General features: G+C 46.1%; 2 protein-coding genes across 5 annotated transcripts in view; one reads left to right on the top strand and one right to left on the bottom strand.

Moving 5' to 3' along the window:
- The window catches only part of LOC119432983 (proton-coupled folate transporter), a 611,776-nt gene that overhangs the window by 485,198 nt on the left and 105,925 nt on the right, over window positions 1-20,653 (bottom strand). The window contains exon 2 of one of the 4 annotated variants that reach the window (XM_049659089.1): window positions 10,781-10,914. The exons of the other annotated variants lie outside the window; for them this stretch is intronic. The gene's annotated coding sequence lies outside the window, so the exon portion shown is untranslated. The remainder of the gene's footprint in view (window positions 1-10,780; window positions 10,915-20,653) is intronic. 4 annotated transcript variants of the gene reach the window in all.
- LOC119433455 (pyrokinin-1 receptor) overlaps window positions 1-20,653 on the top strand; it is a 186,795-nt gene that overhangs the window by 69,839 nt on the left and 96,303 nt on the right. The window lies entirely within an intron of this gene.

Below are 20,653 nucleotides of genomic sequence, written 5' to 3'. Positions count from 1 at the left end.
TTTCGCATGTGCTAAAGCATTCAATATTGATCACTGTCAGTCGTTTTGTACACATCACGTGCTTTCACAACCATTTCCACGAAATATTCATGCACAGACATTGTGATTTTAGAGGCTATACAGCCACGATTGCAGAACATGCATTTATGCGAGCCATATGATTGCTTTCGAGCGTCGTCGCCTTCGTCCACAGCTACCGCGTTCGCACGCTCGTGCTCTGCGAGGATAAGTGGTTCTTGAGGGAAAGGGAAAGGTTGGCGCTATCTTCTGCAGCCCTTGAGGGAGCACGGCTCAGCGCCAAAAACGAGGTGACGAAGAGGTTTTGCGCGCTATGAGAGCGAGCGAGAGAGAGACGCATCCACGGAGCGGGTCTGCTGGAGCGCGTTGTCGGCATTGCAACGCGGTGGAACGCGGTGTTGGTGTTGCAAGCTGCGCTATGCAACGCGCAGTGACGGCAGTAAGTCCGAGACGCGCGAAAAGAAATTTTCATCATGAGTAACAAGATGAAAAGCTCGCGGGCACTTCCGGAAAATGCTAGGCTACGATCGCCCAGCTTCGCTGTTTCAAGCGTTTCGCGGCTAAGTGCAAGGTCAAGCAATTTTTTTTTTCTACTCTGAGGAATTAGCTACTTTTCTAGCTTTGAAGCATAGCAACCATGTTCACGAAGGGCCTTCACAATGTCATCTACAAACGTGCGAAGACGTTTTTCTTTTCTCTTATTTTTCATTTTGTTTCATAAGCTACGTGACCTTCATCGAAGGCGACCATTTAGAGTGAAGCCTATATTCAGGCAGCTCTTCAAATTCCGTTTTATCTCAGCTTACCTTTATTATTTTATTGTATTTCTATCGCAAATATAATTGGTTTATTTTGCTTGCTCAACAAAATACCGAATACGTTGCGTAACAAAAATCTTCGCCCTTTATTTTTGTCTTCATGATGACATTTTTTTCGAATCTTGTGAACCACTTTTTGTCAGCGCTAGGCTCATGTATTCCCTCTAAGCACGTGTGAGATTGAATTACGAAGGAGAGAGCGTCCCGAAAAAAAAAATCTGCCTTTAGAAAAACAATAAAAATGGTGCACAGGTTAATGCACATCCCAGGAATTCTAGGATCGATATATTGCTCCATGGAAAAATGGAGAAAATTTCGCTTTTTACATCGTACGTATTAAAGGTTTCTTGCCTCACACCACAGTCATAGCAAAGTATTAACTCGCACTGATGTAAGAAAATAAAAGGCTTTTGAAACTTGAACATATTCAAGCTTGATTGCCCTCAGAAAACATGTACACGTGCGCGTTTATTTCCGTGGCCATGCATCTCCCTACGGGCAATCAATAAGGAAAGATGTCTGGACAAGGGAAAAAAACCACAGTTTGTGACTGCCAGAAAAACTTGGCTGGCTGTAGAGGGATAAACACGAAGCTGTGAAAAAAAGTAAGTTCAATAATCGATAGTATACAGCGAGGTTTGAGAAAACGAAGTCTACTATAACTGAACTCAATGCTGAATGATGAATTCAGTTATTAATTTGATATCATTGTGTGTGTAACAGAAACTAAACAAAACAATTGGAACGAGCTTCGACGGAGTTATCAAAGCCATTGAAAGGGGGCGAAACGCCTTTCTACTGCAATAAGCAAATGATCCAATTTATGCGCACGCAAAAGAACAGCGGAAAAGTGAGGCGATAGGAATAGAGACCACATGTCGATTGAAGCCATCATGGTCAGTTAATGGCCAATGAAGCGCTGACCGATCTGGCTGATAGCTCGAGTGAAGGGCGAATTTATTTTGCCATCGTCTCGTCAAGGTCGCGGTGCTGTTCATTATGGACTACTAAACTACTAAACTAAACTTCTAAACTAGATGATATGCGTTGTGAAAAGCGATACGTTGGTACTGGCGTGAGCTGATCAAGTAACTGTACTCTTGCAAATGTACCTAGCGACGAGATTAGATTCAAGTGGCGTGCTGCATTTCGCTGGGTCATCTGCACCACGCAAACTGAACATGTCGCTGGGAAAATGCTTCATCCTGTTGCGGTTTTGTTTAACTAAATGATAAGCCCAGCTGATTGCTGACAGCAGGTAATGAGTGTTTAACGATTGTGCTCTGCAAGAGTGTTCGTGGAATGAGGAACTTTTCATAGACGCTTAATGAGACAGAAGATATCGTGGCCAAAGGGAAATGCAAATGTCGGCCCACATTATTCAAGGTAACTCGTAGGCATAAGACGCAAACTGAAAACCCGTTTCAGGATTGCTAATATAACCGAAATAATCAAGATCAGCACTCACGAAGAGTGACATGGACGCACAGATGCGAGGAAACAAGAGACGATAGTCTGAAGAGGAAAATGGCAACCGCACAGCAATGAAAACAATAGGACACTAATCTAGTTTTACAAAGCCTTTAGTTGGCCTTATTCATCTATGGCTTTTCCTCCCCCATCAGCGTATGATTCGATTTATTCCGCGCGTGTGGGTCATTTCGTGAAGGCGCCCTATTTGGTGAACCGTGGTTGCGACGCGATTAGCAACAAAGGAGTTGTTGGCATTCTAAAAGCCCTCGACAATTATAGCCCCTCTGTGTGACGCCCGCAGTCTAAAAATGAATCTTTCGCGCGCGCGCCTCTGTCGTGAACTCTGACGTGGGCATTCTGTCTCGAGAATTTAAAGTTACAATCATCATTTTGAGAAAGATTACGTCAGAGCAGAATAGTATCCAGCACCACCTACAAGCACCAACAAATCTTTAATTGCAGTTTATATGCCATAAAGTATACAGATCCGTCGTACGTGTCGGAATCTATGAAGCCGAGCTTTAGTGAAGCGGCTAAATAACTGCGCTACAACTTAGCGCGATGTATTCAAATGCGTTTATTTTCACCCTATACAATATGTAATCGCGTTAGTTCATGCGCAGCATAGGTTACAACTTTAATCTCACGCAATATTTATATTTATGCACTACATCGTTGACAAGCTATAGCGAATGCAAACAGCAGTATATTCAGATGCGCAATGTGAGGCGTTGACGCGGGAAATGTCGCCAAGACGAGTGCGATGCATAATAAGTTTAATAAGTCTAATAAGTATAGTAAGTATAATCAGGAAAAATGTAGACAAAAAACGTTTCGCTTTAAAAATAGTTGGAACGAATGGGGACTTTCCATACACTTATTTACATGCCCTTTTAAAATAATATGAGCTGCCAAGTCTGGTTGTCTTACGCAACACGTGACGCAATATGGGACCCGTGAATTTGTTTGCCGAGCGTCAGTGTGGAAAAAAATGAACCCTCAATTTCGTCTTATAGCGAAAGTCGTCATCATTCATGCCTGTTCCATGTTTGCCTTACAATATGTCCAGTGCTTTCCGATCAGAAAAACGACAGTCAACAACAGTAACATTTCCACCCTGAGAGAATCCTAAAAGTACGCAGTATCCGAGCCCACACGTCTGAGAACAGGAATATTCAATAAAGAAAATGACGATTACTGTCGTTAACACATCGTAGCACTAGGCCCCAGAAGATGTCAAATTTGTTGTCACATTATGACAAGTTACGTGTTTATTACAATCACCCTGGCTCAAAGTTACGGGAAGGCCTTCCCTACGCTGTGACGGGGAAGCGTTTGCCGCGAAATTGGGCACAGATTAACCGAACAGTTTGGGAACCAGCTACAGGAAAAATATATTTCTCTTCTCATGCATTCGCCGTGGTGTGTAAATGAGTGCTCTGCCATGATTTATTCAAAGCAATGAAGTGTCGCTCGAGTGATGGGTGTGAACTAGCCGTGGGGGTGTAATTAAACCGGCGAGTTGAGGTTAATTCATAAAGCAATCACATTATGCACTTATGTAATAAGCAACTCGTGAATCGCGCTAATCCGGATAGCATGCTCATCAAATACGGAAAAAGTGCCCGTCTTATCCTTGCCGCATCCTCGCTACAGTTAGGGCACAGGAATACGTCACTTCTAGAGGGAAACGTTGCCGTGTATGTTTCCTGCACAAGCACGTGCAAATTACGCAAAAAAAGCAAAGCAAAACAAAAAAGAAGCACATACGCACTCGAAGACAATCTGCGCTCGCGCGAACGTACACACAAACGCGTGAAACTGCTTGATAAATGTCACGTCCTAGAAGACGCTAATGACCGTGGTCATTTTGGCTCGGTGACCTCAACGAGCCCCTCATTACCCTAATTACCGCGCGCTCTATTTCAAGGTGTCAGCTTTCATAGTTACATTTCATTGAAGGAAGTTAAAAAGGATACTTGTTTTCTTGTTTGTTTTCTTGATTCCTGCTAAACGACTTGAACGTGTCATACGATGTAATACCATATACATGTAGTTAGGAATACTTAAACGGAGCTGCAAGTGGCCGCCTAGCAACTCAGTTAACACGTAGAACACATTTCACTGTCACGCATGGTGCATTTTACGTGGTCGCTCCGAAAATGTGGGCCTGCGAAAGCATTGAAATTATCCTAAGAACGTCTTCCCTTAACAATCTTCCGGTCTCAGTTTAAATGACGTATAACTTGCCGGCGATCACAGTCTTGCCTTCACGTCATTCACTTGTTCCTAGTTAAATCAGAAGACAAAAATGATTCCGTGTACCATTTGCTGTATTTGAAACGCTGAGGTGAGTAACTATTGTAGCTTTCTGTTCTGGAGAAAATGGGAGAAAGGTGTAGCGATTGCCGCATATCAAGTCGTTCACCGAATTATGGTCAAGTTGAAGACAGCGCAGTACTTCCAACCTAAGGAATATGTACTTATGTGAAAGTGTCCCTAATGTGCACGCATTTATCTCTATGTATGTGTGCATCTTATGAGTGTACGTACGTATGTACGCGTATGTACATCCCGGAGCAAAAGTATACGGACCACAGGGTCACCGAAAAAAAGTGAATTTATTCGCGTTTACCAAGCATACACTAGAATTGATGAGTACACTGAAAAGTTAGTAATGCCAAGTTTGGAGTACAGTCCTCAATTTAAGTTGCGTTCTTAGGCAGAGGAAAAAATCTGTTTTTCGCGCAACCCCTGGTCCGTGTACTTTTGCTCACGTACGGTACGTACGTGTGTGTGTGTGTGTGTGTGTGTGTGTGTGTGTGTGGTGTGTGTGTGTGTGTGTGTGTGTGTGTGTGTGTGTGTGTGTGTGTGTGTGTGTGTGTGTGTGTGTGTGTGTGTGTGTGTGTGTGTGTGTGTGTGTGTGTGTGTGTGTGTGTGTGTGTGTGTGTGTGTGTGTGTGTGTGTGTGTGTGTGTGTGTGTGTGTGTGTGTGTGTGTGTGTGTAAGCACAGACACAGGTACAACAGGTACAACGCCCAGTTAGATGCCCAAGCTTTAGTGTATGCGTGCTATCGATAGTTTTAGTAGCTCAGTGAAGCGAACGATGAGTAAAGCCGTTCATGCGTTTCGCGCAACGAACGACAACAAATGTCGCACTAGCGGGCTTCTGCTATACACTGGACATTCAATGGGACAAGGAGAACGACGTGTAAAAAGTTCCGTCTAGACTGACAACAGCAGGCGCCATTACCTACCGGGGTAACAACGACGACAACGGCAGGAGTCATTCGAGCCCCGTGTCACTCGTAGTCACAAGTCAGCCAGAACGGTTGCCGCCGCCAGTCCTCGCTTTACGCATCGTCTACTCAACGAGAAATTATTCCGCCTCTTCCCCGCACCATTCGCCAGCGGACGCCAGCGCCGGGAAAGGCGTCGTCTCGAAGGAGTAGGCAGTTCCGTGATTAAGCGGAACACAAAATACGTTGTTGTCGACGTCTTTCTGCCGACGTGGAAGTCTACATTGTCGCAGACAACGCGGCAAGAGATATTTTCTAGTGTCATTGTTCCGCAGACATGCGAGACAAGGCAGAGAACAAACAAGCAGCTGGGGGCTGCAGTTTTCGGGATGCACATTAGCCACGGTATCTTTTCTTCACACTCGGCATCATCTTCGGGGATGCTGCGTCTAGAAGACTCGGGGGGCGCGTCCACGCGTTGCAGGTCATCGAGCTCGCGGGGAACGCGTGACAATGGAGGCGTTGTAGGCGGGATTCCCTGGACAGCTTGCGACAGAGGACGTCAACGCTCCGCATTTGTTTCTCGTCTCGAGTTCTGTGCTCGCCATACGGTTGGAGACACGGTAAAGAGTAGAAACAAGAAGGTCGTCAGCCTTTCCGGCCGTGGTGAATATTTCTTTATGCAGAGGCAACAAGGGTAATACTTGCAGCGTCTGATACAAATCAATTTAGCCACCGCATTGAAAACTGTGAAACCAAACGCGAACGCATGACTGGTGGCGAGCTACATTCGCCGTTAAATATTTATTTCAGTCGCATAAATGAAGATAAGCAAAACGGGTTGAATTGAAGCCTCACACCTCATCATACGTATACGCACAAAGCAAAACTACTCAACTAATTCCGCCAGAAAAAAACGTGGGGAAACAGACGAACACGTGGCTGGGGAAGCGTAGGTCTACGAGAAGTGTCTATAGCTTAAAATACACCATATATTTCTCCTTGATATACGAGTGAATCATGCACTTGTTAAAACTTCTTCAGATTCTTCGCAGGTTAACCAACCCTCTCAGATATACCACTGCGCTCGGCTGCTGTCAGCATTCCACTTCCAAAACTCTCTAAGTGATGAACATTATTCTGCAACCTCACGAAAAGATGTTGAAGAATAATGACTCACAAATATATGATTGGACTGATTAAATTTAGCATCAGGAGCAAATGCATATGTTGTGAGGGGCGCCGTATTGCTGAAGTCCGAGTCCGCTATTAATCCAGTTGTCACGCATTCATTCATTGCGCACCAAACTCGTTCCACGCGCGCTTCGTCCCAGTCACATGCAGGTACGTTTATGCATTCCATATCAACCACGCGATTACTACGGCAGGACAACGAACCTGCGACCTTTCGCTCAGCAGCAGAACGACACGGCCGCTGAGTGATGCGAATCTGAGTGCGATGTGCTTGTCTCCCGTGCTTCAACATGTGGACCACATACGATGCTTCTTTGCACACTTCAGGCATCGGCTACCGTCCCGGGCAAGATAAAGCGGCTTCAAGTATACCTTTTTTTATGCGTTCTAGGCCGACGCAAAACGCACAAAGAAAGAAAGCACATATCAGGGCACAATGCCTTGCACGAGGGTTCTCCCTCGGACAGTCCGCCCATCATTTTCCGCAGCGGTGATCGAAGTGAAAGATGCACGCGCAATGATCCTGTTACGCCACAGTGACTGAGATCAGACGTCTCAAGCAGCCGCGCGTGCGCGCATAACGACTGTTTGATTCGACGTTTGCCTACTTTTATTTTGCGTCGCAAGCATCGTCGGTCATAGATTTCTGGGTCGTCGGCCGTGCCAGCATTGCGTAGATACTGGCATGGTGAACGGCTGCATTCTTTACGCAACGAACGGTGCTTTTACAGAACAGTCACTCTCTCCATTTGTCATCGTGCATTCCTGCTCGGTCTTACACTATAATACCGTACTACGCTGTGGGAGTTGTAACGCGTGCAGTGGCTGTGAGTATTGGCCACGCAAAGAAGTAGCGCCGAGTGGCATTGACCGCCATTATACTCTGGGCTGAATAATGTTGTTCAAAATGCGGCGCGGACTCATCCAAGCGCTTAAATCAATATTGAGCATTAGAGCAGGTTAATTGTTCTCGAAAGCGTGCGACACCACAGTTGAAAATGTCATGCAAGTGCATGGCTCACGTAGTCAAACAGCGGTGTGTAGTCCAGAGCAGCCCTTTTAGCTGTTGTTGCTACTGAGCGGTCACACATTGCGGATAAAATAGTACTTTCAGACAATTTTTGCCTGCTAATGGCTGCTAGATCAGAAGCCAGCGTCTTCCGCTGTGATGCGTAGAGAGGGCAGTCGCAAAACAGGACTATACGTAAGGCTTTAAAGGAAACCACTGTGTTAGTGTATATATACATCCTTTCTTCCTGTCATCATTATCAACTTTCATTACTCTTCTTTTTCACCTTTCCTTTTCCCCCTGTACAGAGTAGCAGGCCAGAGCATGCTCGCTCAGGCCGACCTTGCTGCTTATCTCATAAATTTTCTCTCTGTATATATACTACGCGTGGTTCCACACAGACTGCATTGGGCTTGCCTTCTAGCTTGCGAACTTGGATTCTGAACTTGTGACTTATTTGTTCACGAATTTGGCAAATGTTCAACGAAACTCGTTCTTCAGTGCTTTTCTTACCGCTAGGGGACTTTGTTCTTCTCGGGGTGTTTCTATTTTCATTGCGGTACTCGTCGTAAACATGCTTTACCAAATTGACGAAGCTTCAAACTTTTGCACTTTCTTGTACGTTGCATTCTGGGAAGGAACACTGAAAAGCTACTCCCGTGTCCTGCAAGCCGAACGCGGCATCGACGTTTCCATTCTGCGTCTCAACTACCAAAATCCCGATTTTGCAACGTTGCCAAAACATCGTTCTTGACAACAGGCGACCTCGTGATGCAATGGAAAACGTGTCAGCCGCAGAAGCACATGCACAGCGCGTCATTGTAATCTAGGTTTTCTTATTGGCCTTACGCGAGTGGTAGCGTTAACGGCGATGCACGGATTCACATCGACAACGTCTAGTCTGAGTGCGGTCGCATTCCGAGTGTTGACCTCCTATACGTTTCTCATTAGGTCCGCCGCCTCTCTGTGGTCCATAGGCGAGACAGGCCTGAAACCTATCGACTCAAGCCGCGCCCTCGCTGTCACAATCGTCCTTCTACTGTGGAGGACAATGCGAGGGATGCGGGCTCTATATCGACACGCTTCGAGGATTCCAGGGCTGGACCAGTACACTACTGATACGAGCGATTCCGGCTGGCGTATACGGATCCGGGTCGGCTTTCATCAAACGTATATAAATCCAGTCGATAATCGATGGGCTGCAGCCGCGTCATCTTCGCTGCCTTGGAAAACTGTGGAGGGCAGGAAACTGGCGCAAGCGGCTGCCTGTTGCTGACGCGAGGTCCTCTGCTTAGCCAACCTCGAACTGCTGTGTGCTCCGCCGCTGAAACAGCTGACGGCCGTGCTTTGCCTTCAGCGTCGCTCGACGTTAAATGAGGCTGAATGACAGCGGCACTTGTCATCCAAGCGAAGAAAATTGCTCTCTGCGGTATAAGTTCACACCTCGCTCCAAAGATAAATCGCCTTTTTTTTTTTCTTCGAAACACTGCTGGCATTATGCTTAGGTCTTGCTTTCGAAACTAAGGGTTGCGAAACTAAGATTTGCTTTGTTGTGCTGAGCTACGTCTCGGTCAGCGTCCTTAACAGACTACGGCATCTGGAAGATATTTAATTCCCCGTACGCGTCACATTGTAATCAGACTAACACAAAAATAAAGTGTTTTCGATACAATCGCCTGAATATACGTGCAGAAAACACGATACTTAGAACCCCAAGAAAAGGAACACCATCTGAACCGTGTACACTTCTTTTTTCGACGCTTTCATCATTTTTTTTTCTCACATATGCAACTTAATTTGGATCTCCCGATAGTGGTGAGGCATTGTCGTTGACGAGGTAACTCCGTCTTGGTGAACCCCACGGCTTCGCCGTAAGCACATCGTTAGATTGCAAGAGATTTGCCATGACACGCTGATGGGTGGTTTCTGAGTCATGGGAACTTGACGCACACTGCGACTGAGACGCCTTTCTTGGTTTTCTCTAGTGGACCTTCCTGTGACTGTACTTCGTGTTTGCTATCTTTAGTATACGACTTAACGTTTCCTGTGTGTTTTGCGGGACCTCTGTTGGGAGCTGAGTCTAGCGCATTTATGTTTGCTGACTTTGAGTTCGAATCCTCGGGATTTTTTTTTTCTTTTCTTGTTCGTTCACAGCCGTCTTCCTTGATATTTAGTACGTATCAATTCTATGTGAAAAGCAGTACCCAGCGACGCTTAAAGGTGCCAGTATTTAAACGTATTGCATGAAAACATTGTCTAGCACTGGGCTGTTGGGACAAGAAGTGCAACAAAGCATAAGAATAAGCGGGAAGCAAAAGTTGCGTTTCTTATGAACAGCTCGTTCGTGCAACGCTACTACTCTTCCAAGAATGAAGGGTAGCAAACTGGATTTTCAATTCTAGTTAACCTCTCACTTTTCTCCTTTCTTTTGCGCCATAAAGCCCCATTCATCATCATCTCCTTTCTTTCGTGTCGTTAGTTTTTCTACAGTGTTCAAAACACAGCGATTCGTTACAAAGCATAATACTGCGCCGTAACTGTCACGCCTTCCGGAGTTTGACAGACTCCACAACTTTCTCTCGTGCTTCGTTTCCATCTTGCGAATATCCTCGGCGAGCGTAAACTATCAAAAAAGAAACTACCTCCGGCGAACCTTTTCACATCGCTTCGGTATGTAAGTGCCCCGCTGAAAGCTGCGAACGCCTGACTTAGGGCGCAGAACGTGACGGCAGTCTACTTCAAAGTGAGCACGCACAGTGTGTACGCAACCAAGCCTGACGGCAACCACCCCTGCGGACGTTCACAAAGCAGAGCGACGACAAAGATCCCCTATACATGCAAGCGGGCGAGATGACGTCATCGCCAAGGTGTTTCGTCGAGTACCGCTGCTTACAGCTTGGCCGGCGGTCGTTCGTCCTACAGCGCTCTCGAGAGCTCGGCCGGCAGCGGCGGCGTCACAGCCCGCAGCGGGCACGCAGCCCTCGCGCTCCGCTCTAAAATTCTATTTTCGAAAAAAGAATCACTCGTTACCGTGCTGCCGCAGTCTCGAGAGCCAAGCCCGGCCAACTTCGCGACGCACCGGGCCCGGTGGTCGGCTGTGACGGCGCTGCCAAAAAAGCACCCCAACCTCCTCATCCTCCACGGACAGAAGTGGCGGTGGGGGCCTGGAAGAAGCGGGGGGTGAAAGCTTTACGCTCGCTGTTTGACTTTGAGCGCCGAGAGAGATCCTCAGAGGTGTCTCGCTAGAACTGCGCAGCGAAGCAGAAGCCGCGAGTCGTTTTAAGCCACAAGCCACGCGCGAGAAAAGTTGCATTGAGTTTTTGCCTGTGCTGCTATAGAGGGCGTATTGAGCGCTGGTAGACAATTTATACTCGTCGTACATACTGAGCACAGAGATGAACATTATGAAATGGAATAAAGACAGGAGAGAATAAAAAGAAGACGAAACGGGACAGAGGCTGACAGGATGATGGACACGAAGTGACAAACACTGGTCGAACAAAGGACGTCTATGGAGACAACGTTTCGACATGGTGACCTGTCTTCGTCAGGGGATCAACTAACTCACGCAGACGAGTGCCCTTGTCGAAATGGCGGTTCTAGCAGCATTCCATATTTGATCATTGGCGTAAATTAAAGAGTGCAAAACTGCGTAAGCCTCAGGATCAGTAAAAAAACGTTCGGTGGAGGGCGCAGCTGACACCTCATTAGGAAACTAAAAGCAGCCTGTAGGCCCGGGCAGATAGCCAGCCAGATCCAGATCTGTAAGCGCATGGGTGTAAATAGACACAAACGCTGTTGGTTACGGCGACATAGCACAAAATATATCGAACACTACACTAGCAGACATTGATGCTACAGATAATGGGAATGTTTATCGTAAAGTAAAAGTGTTACCATTACCGTTTTACTAAGATTCCGAGAGATGGCCGGGGATGGCAGCGCTGTTGCGGCGAAACATTCTGAAGCTCATGTTCAAGCAACTCGTAACGAAAGGATTACTTTCACACAGTTACACTGTGCCGTAATCATGCATCGTTCCATGCCGGCTGATAATAACGTATACTATAGGTGAGGCACAATGCCGTCCCATGACGAAGTGTGAAAAAGAAATCGGAATAAAAAACTACAACATTGTGGCCCAAAGCACTATTAGTAATGTGGGTTTATGTTTATCTTCTAGCTAAAAGCAGTAGTGTTCTTCATACGGTCATTTCATTCATCTTTATTTCTTCTGACCCTAAGGAGCCGTGCAACACAAGAACATTTCTTGCAAGCTTGATTAACGTAGCCTAACAATACGACGCCTCAAGCACTGTAGTTCGCTGCTCCGCAAAGGCAGCAAAGGCGGAGGTAACTGCAATACGTTCGTCCGGCTATGAATTTCTAGCATATGTACAGGGCTGCTACTGCGTATTTTTAGGCTCGTTAATTTGTATCAACATGAAATGCAGTACAGGGTTCATTATCACTTCGCACGCTTCTGCAGAATCATCTACTCTCTGCGTTCACAAGCAGACGACATCACCACTAGCTTGCTTACCGAGTTCGCGGGCAGACAACATCGCCGCGGGCTTGTACATTTCGCAGATGAAAAGAGTGCACTGTTCTGCGCCCCTGTCGCGTTTTAGCTGACGCAGGCTCAAGCGTTCAGGGCGCTGCACAGTTATTTAGTGGTGGCTGTGTGGTGGCTGCGCAAGCGGTGGCTGTCTTTGCTGGGTCTCCCTAATTGCGTCTGAGCACTTTTCGAAACTGCGCACAGAGCTGCGCGCGCACGATGAAACAGTGCCGCGTTAGCGAAGCCTTTGTATTACCTGTGCTTTGTTTGGCAAGCGTCGTTGCGGCCCCAAAGGTAAACCGTTAACATTCGCACCGTTTGCGCCAACAAACTGCTGTTCTGCGGCAATTTCGTAATGGGTCATCCCGTTTCCTAAGCTCGTTTACGCAACCATAACATCGCACACTGAACGTACAAGTTGTACGTTACTCGCGGGCCTTACGTATCAGTTTATTTTCCCCAAGCAAAACATGCGTAGCTATAACTGCTACAGTCCTGTTTGTATATGGTTGTGTTTATGTAGAACAACCGGTGGCACTTTCATCTGGGAAACTTTGGCTGGAAAACTGACGCGTGCTATTTGCGACAGCTCCACGCATCGGGATTAAGCAACCTTCGTTTTACGTATAGCCGGGCAGCTAAACTCTGCATCCAGGATAAGCAGTGTAAATATTATTCAGCACTGAGAACGACCTGTTTAAATACGTGTCGTGTCAGGTTTACTGCGAGGAGGTAACGGCTGAAAAAGCAACGTGATAACTGGTTATCAGCTGCAAAGTAGTCAACATTATTTTCTCCGGCCCTCGCGACATCTGTCGTAGCCATCATCAAGATTATCATCGTGCTTTTCTTATCAGAAGTAGCACTGGCGGTAATGCCATTGAATTGTACGTTTCTATCGTTATTTTTTTTTCTTTGTAATTTTCGCAACAAAGCATCGCCTAAATTTTTCGGAAAGGAATGTGAATGTGTTCTGGCGAATTATTTGACTGGCATCGCTCTTATCTGTCTTATCAGAAGGCGCGAGTTTTTTTGGTGAACTGTACCTGGGTCACCGACAATGAGTGGACAACGATGCCAACAACCAGCGAGCCACTGGATTGAAGGGCTTCCTGATTCACTAACCTGTATTTAATAATTTTTTTGTATCTTCAATTCACAAAGGTACGCCCCAAGGCAAGTGTCAGCAAACATGCAAAATAACTCAATCTTGTTACCTGAAGCAACTTGAATATTAGGAACACTTGCAGCTATAGTCTCGTTTTATCTTTCTTTCCCCCTTTCCCCTTCCCCACGTGTAGGGTAGCCAACGGGGCGAGACTTGGCTAACCTCGCTGTCTTTTCTTTTCTCTCTCTTCATCTGGAGGAAGCTCACAGGGTGGCCAGCCTTGAGTTGACGCGAATGTTCACTGGAAGGACTGAGCTCGACTCTTCTCGAGTAGCAAAACTAGGCAAATAATTAGCAGTGCTAACCCTCCAGGTATTGTGATAAACATGCGTAGATTGTGACGATTGTGACGACTGCACGCACGTGCGTCGCTGACGACTTTGCACGCTCTAATTTTTTTAAAGTGTGTCACTTGTGTTACCTTGTGTCACTTGCAAACCAGCGATTTCGTCAACACTCTCAGGCGCTTGCGTACTCTCCACACAGCTCGAGTTTTCTGTTAGATACCTCCAAAGTGGGGGAGCTCGGCCAAAGTGCGAATAAGAAATGCATGACTGATGGGGGGATTTAACATCTGTACTGCAGTGCAACAGACCATTGCTTTTACAGTTAAGTAACGATCGCACGCATGCTCCTCTCGTGCCAAAGTCGCTGTTTGAAACACCTGGCGCGTGCCTCGCATGACAGTTTCTCGCATTCTTTCCTTGTGACAGATAGTGCTTTGAGACGCTCACTGCACGCCTTCGGGACAAGTTCATTTTTTTTTTTTTTTTTTTTTTTTTTTTACCAGGAGAACCTGATAACTCCAAAGTGGGTGAAGTGGGCTCATGAAGTTATCGCATTAAAAATGATTAACTCGGCTTATATGTGTAACTGTGGAAAGTGTTAAATTCTCCATTCTCCTATTTCAATTCCCTTTCCCCCATCTCCAGTGCAGGGTAGCCTACCGGGCTCAGCCTGGTTAACCTCCCTGCCTTTGCTTTATGACTTCTCTCTCTCACTCACCTATACTGAAAATGCGATATATATTCAAGTAGAACAGGATAGGATAACCTGCTGATGAAAGGTTAAAGAAACGAAGTCGTCGAAAAACACCAACGCTGCAGATTTTAGATTTAAATCTGCAAGAAAAAAGTAAGAAAGAAAGAAATGCCAAAGTGCGCACATACGTGGCGCACTTTTAGGTGATTCGCTTTTTTTGTTTTATCTGGATAGCAAGTACGCTAGCGGTGAATTTATGAGATGTCTGCTCAGCTAAAAACGTGCAACAGTGTGCAAGCTGCAACTGCAGTCGGCCAATAGGACGTCAAGTTCACGAGCTGTGGGAAAGCAACGCTCCATGGTTTCTCGCTGCTAAGGCGTCACTCGCTGTCTTCATAGGCTCGAGCGAGATTTACTATTAATCGCATGATCATATCGCCAGTTCAACCATGAACGCCACCTCCCACCCCCTTTTTCATTAACAAACTAGATCTCCAGCTTTGACATCGTTGTGCACTTTTTCAGAGACAATGTGTTTCACAAAAGCCGCGTGCCAGAAAAGCTAGTAAGCATCGTTATATTTGCATGTAGCTTCGATCTCTCTTCTAGTCATTTGGCAGACGATATCAAGATGGCGGTGTGGACCGACTTGAGTAGAAGGGGGAAAAAGTTCGCTCATAATAATGCTGAATGATAACGCATAACTGCAGCTAGCCGGTCCGCTTGTGAAACACCTGCGCACACAAACACGAGATGTCGTCAGATCATGTATTATTCCTTTCAGTTGATTGCATTACTTCACCTCGAATACATTTTTGTTCTGGCCCTAGTTCTGGAAGCTTGTGACGAAAAGACGGGGACGTCGTAAAGCTTCGCTCTTACGTATTTATGTGGAGATCAGGTTTGTTTAGTCTAGGAGCTTGATCGGACGTTTTTAAGGGGGAGCGCGTTTTTAGTTTCAGTTGATTTATTCTCTCTCCGGGCAAATGCCCGACCTCAGAGAAGTGGCTAGTAAGCAAAACAAAAGCCCATTTCAGTAGCGTAGTAGGGTTACATTATTTTGTTGGTGAAGGTTTTCTTGAATTTGTTGGCACCGGCTACGGAAACTGTTCGAAGCGGGAAGGCCGCATCTGTCCATGCTTGTTCTGGAAATGAAATTCAAATTCAGACTAGTAGGGCAACATGGCCCGTCAACCTTCAGCTGATGATCTTTATTCGAAGCCACAAACTCGACAACACAATGAGGAAAGGTGGCTACCATGCAGGGTGTTTCTGCGAGCACTTTCAAAAATGTTTAAAGGCTGCCTGCGGCAGAGAGCACAATCCTAGTTCATGAGCTGGTCTACTCGAAGAGGCGGACATTACTTTCACAAAAAATAGAAATGGATAATAGACTAATTAACAAAAATTCACTAATCAAGCTTTAATTGATTGCCTTACTGGTCCATATTGCAATTGACAAATTGTAGCCGCGGAGTTCCCAAGGCGGATCCACTTATTGGAAGGAATTCTCAGCATGACACCAGTTTCGAGATATTAATTCCCTGAACTTTGCGGAGAAATGCATTGGCGTTCTGGTTACTTTTGTGCTTGAATGCATAAAACGACGTTTTGTTAAGAAAAAAGTCGCAGTTCCGCCCAAAAGGCGAAGCATCAATTGCGATAGCAAATTAGCAGAGTGCTATACGGAGTAAGGATAGTAGTTTTATCGGCAGCATAAACTTGGACACATTCGCTAACTGAATGAACAAGCATGGGGTCAGCGTGCACAAGCAAACATGACTAGATCACGTTCGATGACCGCAGACAACTACTGTCAAAACGCTGGCGTGAGCAAGCACGGCGACAGCTGCGAGCGAAGCTTCGTGCGGTCTATCGCTTCAACGGAAACTGAGCGGCGAAAGCACAATGCATACAAAGGTAAGAGCCGTGTGCAGATCGCTTTCAAGATACGGTGCGCGCGACAGCCCTCAGCGGTGCAAAGTACAAGTACTCAGTTGTTGGCAGAGTAGAAGCCGCACCCCTTCCCTCCCGCACTGCTTTCCCGCTTTCCTCCGTTCGCGTGGGAGATTGAGTGGTCAGTTCCCCTTGCGCCCGGTCGCAAGATACGCATTTGGTGCCGCAGCACAGCGTCGCCCGTCCCCTCCCTCCCTGCCATCCCCCAACGGCCTTTCGCGCGACGGAAGAAGTCGCGTTTGCTCTCCGCCGTGCGCTTTCACTCGCACATACAGCATACGGCACGCGGCGACAATTTTATCGCCCTTGTACTTTATTCAGAACGTCACGGCGACGGCAATGCCGACGGCAGAAATCCGCTTGAAGTGTACATATAATTGATATTGCAATAAAATAAGGTGGAACTACGCCACCTGCCGTGGTTTCTTAGTGAATATGGCGTTGGGCTGCTAAGCACAAGCTCGCGGGATCGAATCCCGGCTGCGGCAGCCGCATCTCGATGAAGGTGAAAAGCAAAAACGCCCGTGTACTGTGCATTGGATGCTCGTAAAGAGCCCGAGGTGGCCAGAATTAATCCCGAGTCCTTCACTACGGCGTGCGTCATAATCAAATCGTGGTTAAGGCACGTAAAATCCCATAATTTCATTTGATTTAAGAATCTAACACATTTGTAAACGTAGGCTCGTGGGCGATATGAGCCATTAATATTTCTTTTTCTTTTTTTACGTTAGGAGGGTCTCCATTCTTTTCGTCGAATACATATAAAGCTCGCAGGGCAACCTGCTCTAACAAAATCGATGCAATACTAAACAGAATACGAACTAAACGTTACGAAAATCCGACGTTATTTTTTATTGCTACAAAGATATGGAAGAATTCAATGTCCTTAGTTGCTTTCCTGCATACGGGGTTTCACGAAGAAACAACTTCACTAAGGTGAAACAATTAATCTATATGATAGGTACAATACGACAGACTCGTGTGATTAACAGATACAATCATATTTTAGTACTAGACCGTAAGTTTTCTTCACGAAAAAACAGTCACCCCCATGCACCCTGTACTGATGGTACACCAGCAAAGCTGAAATGTGTGACCCCGGCATGAGCCACACGTGAGTTTATTTATTTATTTATTTATTTATTTATTATTTATTTATTTATTTATTTATTTATTATTTATTTATTTATTGTCCCTGGCTCATACCCGCGTATCTAATGCGGGTATGCGCCACACGTGATTTTATTATCGTTAATGACGTAACTGACGAGCATGTGATGTTATTGACGTCATAATTCATCAGTCAAGTTAGTCATACATTCGTACCCTTCCGTGCCAATTTTGGTATATGGCTAGTGAAGGAGACGCGAGTTTTTGATAGGTTTTCGATAGGCTTATTTCCGCCGGAGGGTTTCTGTGGTCGGACCACGAGTGTTTCAGCCTAGGCATATACAGCTCCGCTGTAAAAAGAAAAAAAAAACGGAAAAAAAACGGTAACCTTGGTGGAGCACTTAACTTTCAAGCCGACGAGGAAACATGCTCCAGGAAATACACGCGCACACAAGAAGACGCCCGTTTGCCTGTGTAACAAGACCAACAAATCAATGCCGCCTTCGCGGCGCGCGAATTCGAAAACGCGAAAAGTGTTACAAAATAGAGACGCTGGCATGAATGTCTGCCTTGCGGTAGTTGCTACGCGCAATTTACCGCGAGCCTGCGTGAGCGAGAGTTCTCGAGAACGGAGGGCGAAAGGCTAAGATGAAGCTTTCCGTGCCCCGAAGGCGCCCTCCCACGCGAAATGCGTGCCAAATTCCTCGCGTTCTCCGTCTCTGTTCCGTGCCACTGGGACTGCCTGGCTTATATTAGACACGCCGGTCTGGCCAGCCCGGTGAGCCGGAACGAATGGAAAATCCGAGTTTCCCCAGAAGTCGCAATCTTCGAGCTGTTTGCACGCGTGTACGCGTATACCGACATACACTTCGCAATACTGCCGTAAAAAAATACACGGCTCGCTAACCTGGCGAGGAATGCCTTCGACACCTAAGACACGCATTCCCGTTTTAACGCGATAGCGTTAAGGACCCCGTGTCGCAGAAAATCGGGCGTCAGCGTCGGCGCAGGCTCGCCGGCGTCGCTGGCTGATATAATCATGCCGAACCACATCATCCCGAATCCCCCCGACCACACAGGCCCTCCGCGCGGCGCAAGGCGTTAGTGAACAAAATTGAATTTCTAAAATCCGTCAGAAAAATCGTAAAGTACGGCTTAACCACAACCTGCAGACGTGATAACGTCGGATTGTAATTTGAATATACGAAAAAAACACCGCATATCCACGAAGTGAATGATGATGAGAGGGCGAAGCACCGGGGGATCATTCGAGCAAAACGCCGGAAGCGTTCTCCTGAAGCCGGAGCTTGGGGTACATATACTCTACATTATATATATATATATATATATATATATATATATATATATATATATATAGAGAGAGAGAGAGAGAGAGAGAGAGAGAGAGAGAGAAAGGTAAAGGAAGGACAGGGAAGTGTTAACCAGAGGTTGTCTCCGGTTGGCTACCCTGTACCGGGGGAGGGGTAAAGGCATGCGAAACGAGAGAGGGGGTGAAAAAATAAGTAAAAATAAATAATAATAAAAAAGGAAGGAAAGAAAAGAAAATCACACACGCACACAAAACATAACTGTTTCTGTGGGCGCTGTCACGCAGTCTGCGAAGGCGTTCACGTGTTGCATAGTGTGAACGTTCCATCCTACGTAACACAGTGCAGAGTCACAATTTGTCACTGAGTCCGGTGTCTTTCAAGTAACGCAGCAGTGCCTTCAGGGCGGCTCGCGCCGTTGTTTGTGCAGGCCAATTTCCAAGGATGTTCTTTTCTGTTATTGGTACACACACACACACACACACACACACACACACACACACACACACACACACACACACACACACACACACATACACACACACACACACACATACATACATACATACATACATACATACATACATACATACATACATACATACATACATACATACATACATACATACATACATACATACATACATACATACTGTACATGTGTTCAGTACACATGTACATGCTCTGGTATACACAGTATACATGCAAATCAGAACTACGGACAACGGACAACTACGAGGGACAAGGCCCGGCCCTAAGATGCTTCGTCCCTAAAAAAGCCTGATAAGCAGCCAGGGATCTTTGAATGTTATCGCGTTCCACTCTTAAAGGCAAAGCTTAAGCGTCCTCCAAATTTTTGAATTCATCTTGGCATTGCGTGCTTCCAAAAGGAGGGAACCTGTAAATGAAATGGCCGGTAAGAGCGCAGTAACCATACATCGGTAGTTTACAGATCAGTAATGTGCATTATTGAAACATTCCGAAAAACTTCGAACGCGCTGAAACCAAGAGTGCAATCTCGAGGGACAAGACGCGTTTAGGCTCCAGCTTTAATTCCGCGCAGCTTTGAGGTAACCAGGGATCTCGTCAGCTTTCCAAGAGAGACGTACACACAACACTGCTCTCACGTGAATTTAGGGATAGATGAGAGCCACTGTAACTACTGTGCATTATTGGCTGTCCTGGATGTTGAGGTAGAGACGTGTTCAAGTTCCTAGTCCTTTCTGCGACCTAACAGGTTGATTAATTAGCGGCAGCTCTGTCGTCCACAAAGCTCCGCGATTCTGAGTCACGCAGAGTGTGCAGTATGGCAGCCTTGGTGGCCACAATATATATAGGAAGCGATGTTAAACGGACACCAATCTCAGGTGTTTCACTCCAAAAGTGCGTGCAGTGTTTTTTCTAGTGAATGACATTTATATCTCTTTTAATAAATAACAAACTAACGGACCTATCGCAATCTGATTGCTGACTGAAATTCAATCATATAGCCTTGTCACGCCCATGCAAGACGTGCTAAGGAAGCAGACAAGGAAGAAATGACTTGAGCGATTGACTGAACACTGGGACAGATATTAACGACACACAGATGGAGCTAGTGATTTATTCAATGCTCGGATCACACCTGTGACATCGCGACCGAGCGCTTCCCTAAGGCATCAAAAGTAAGGCTAGACGTAATGCGCTTGTTAACTCTGCCAGTGTCTTTCGTCTTTTGTGTCCGCCGGAGTTCTACAATGAACCAACAATAAGCTTCACAGCAACCACCTCTTCTGTTTGGTGTAATCAGTTATTTACCGTAA

The sequence above is a fragment of the Dermacentor silvarum genome, chromosome 11 (genome assembly GCF_013339745.2).
Source record: "Dermacentor silvarum isolate Dsil-2018 chromosome 11, BIME_Dsil_1.4, whole genome shotgun sequence".
NCBI lineage: Eukaryota > Metazoa > Arthropoda > Arachnida > Ixodida > Ixodidae > Dermacentor > Dermacentor silvarum.
Note: the sequence above shows the minus strand (reverse complement) of the source record. Positions and strands in the feature narration are given on the sequence as shown.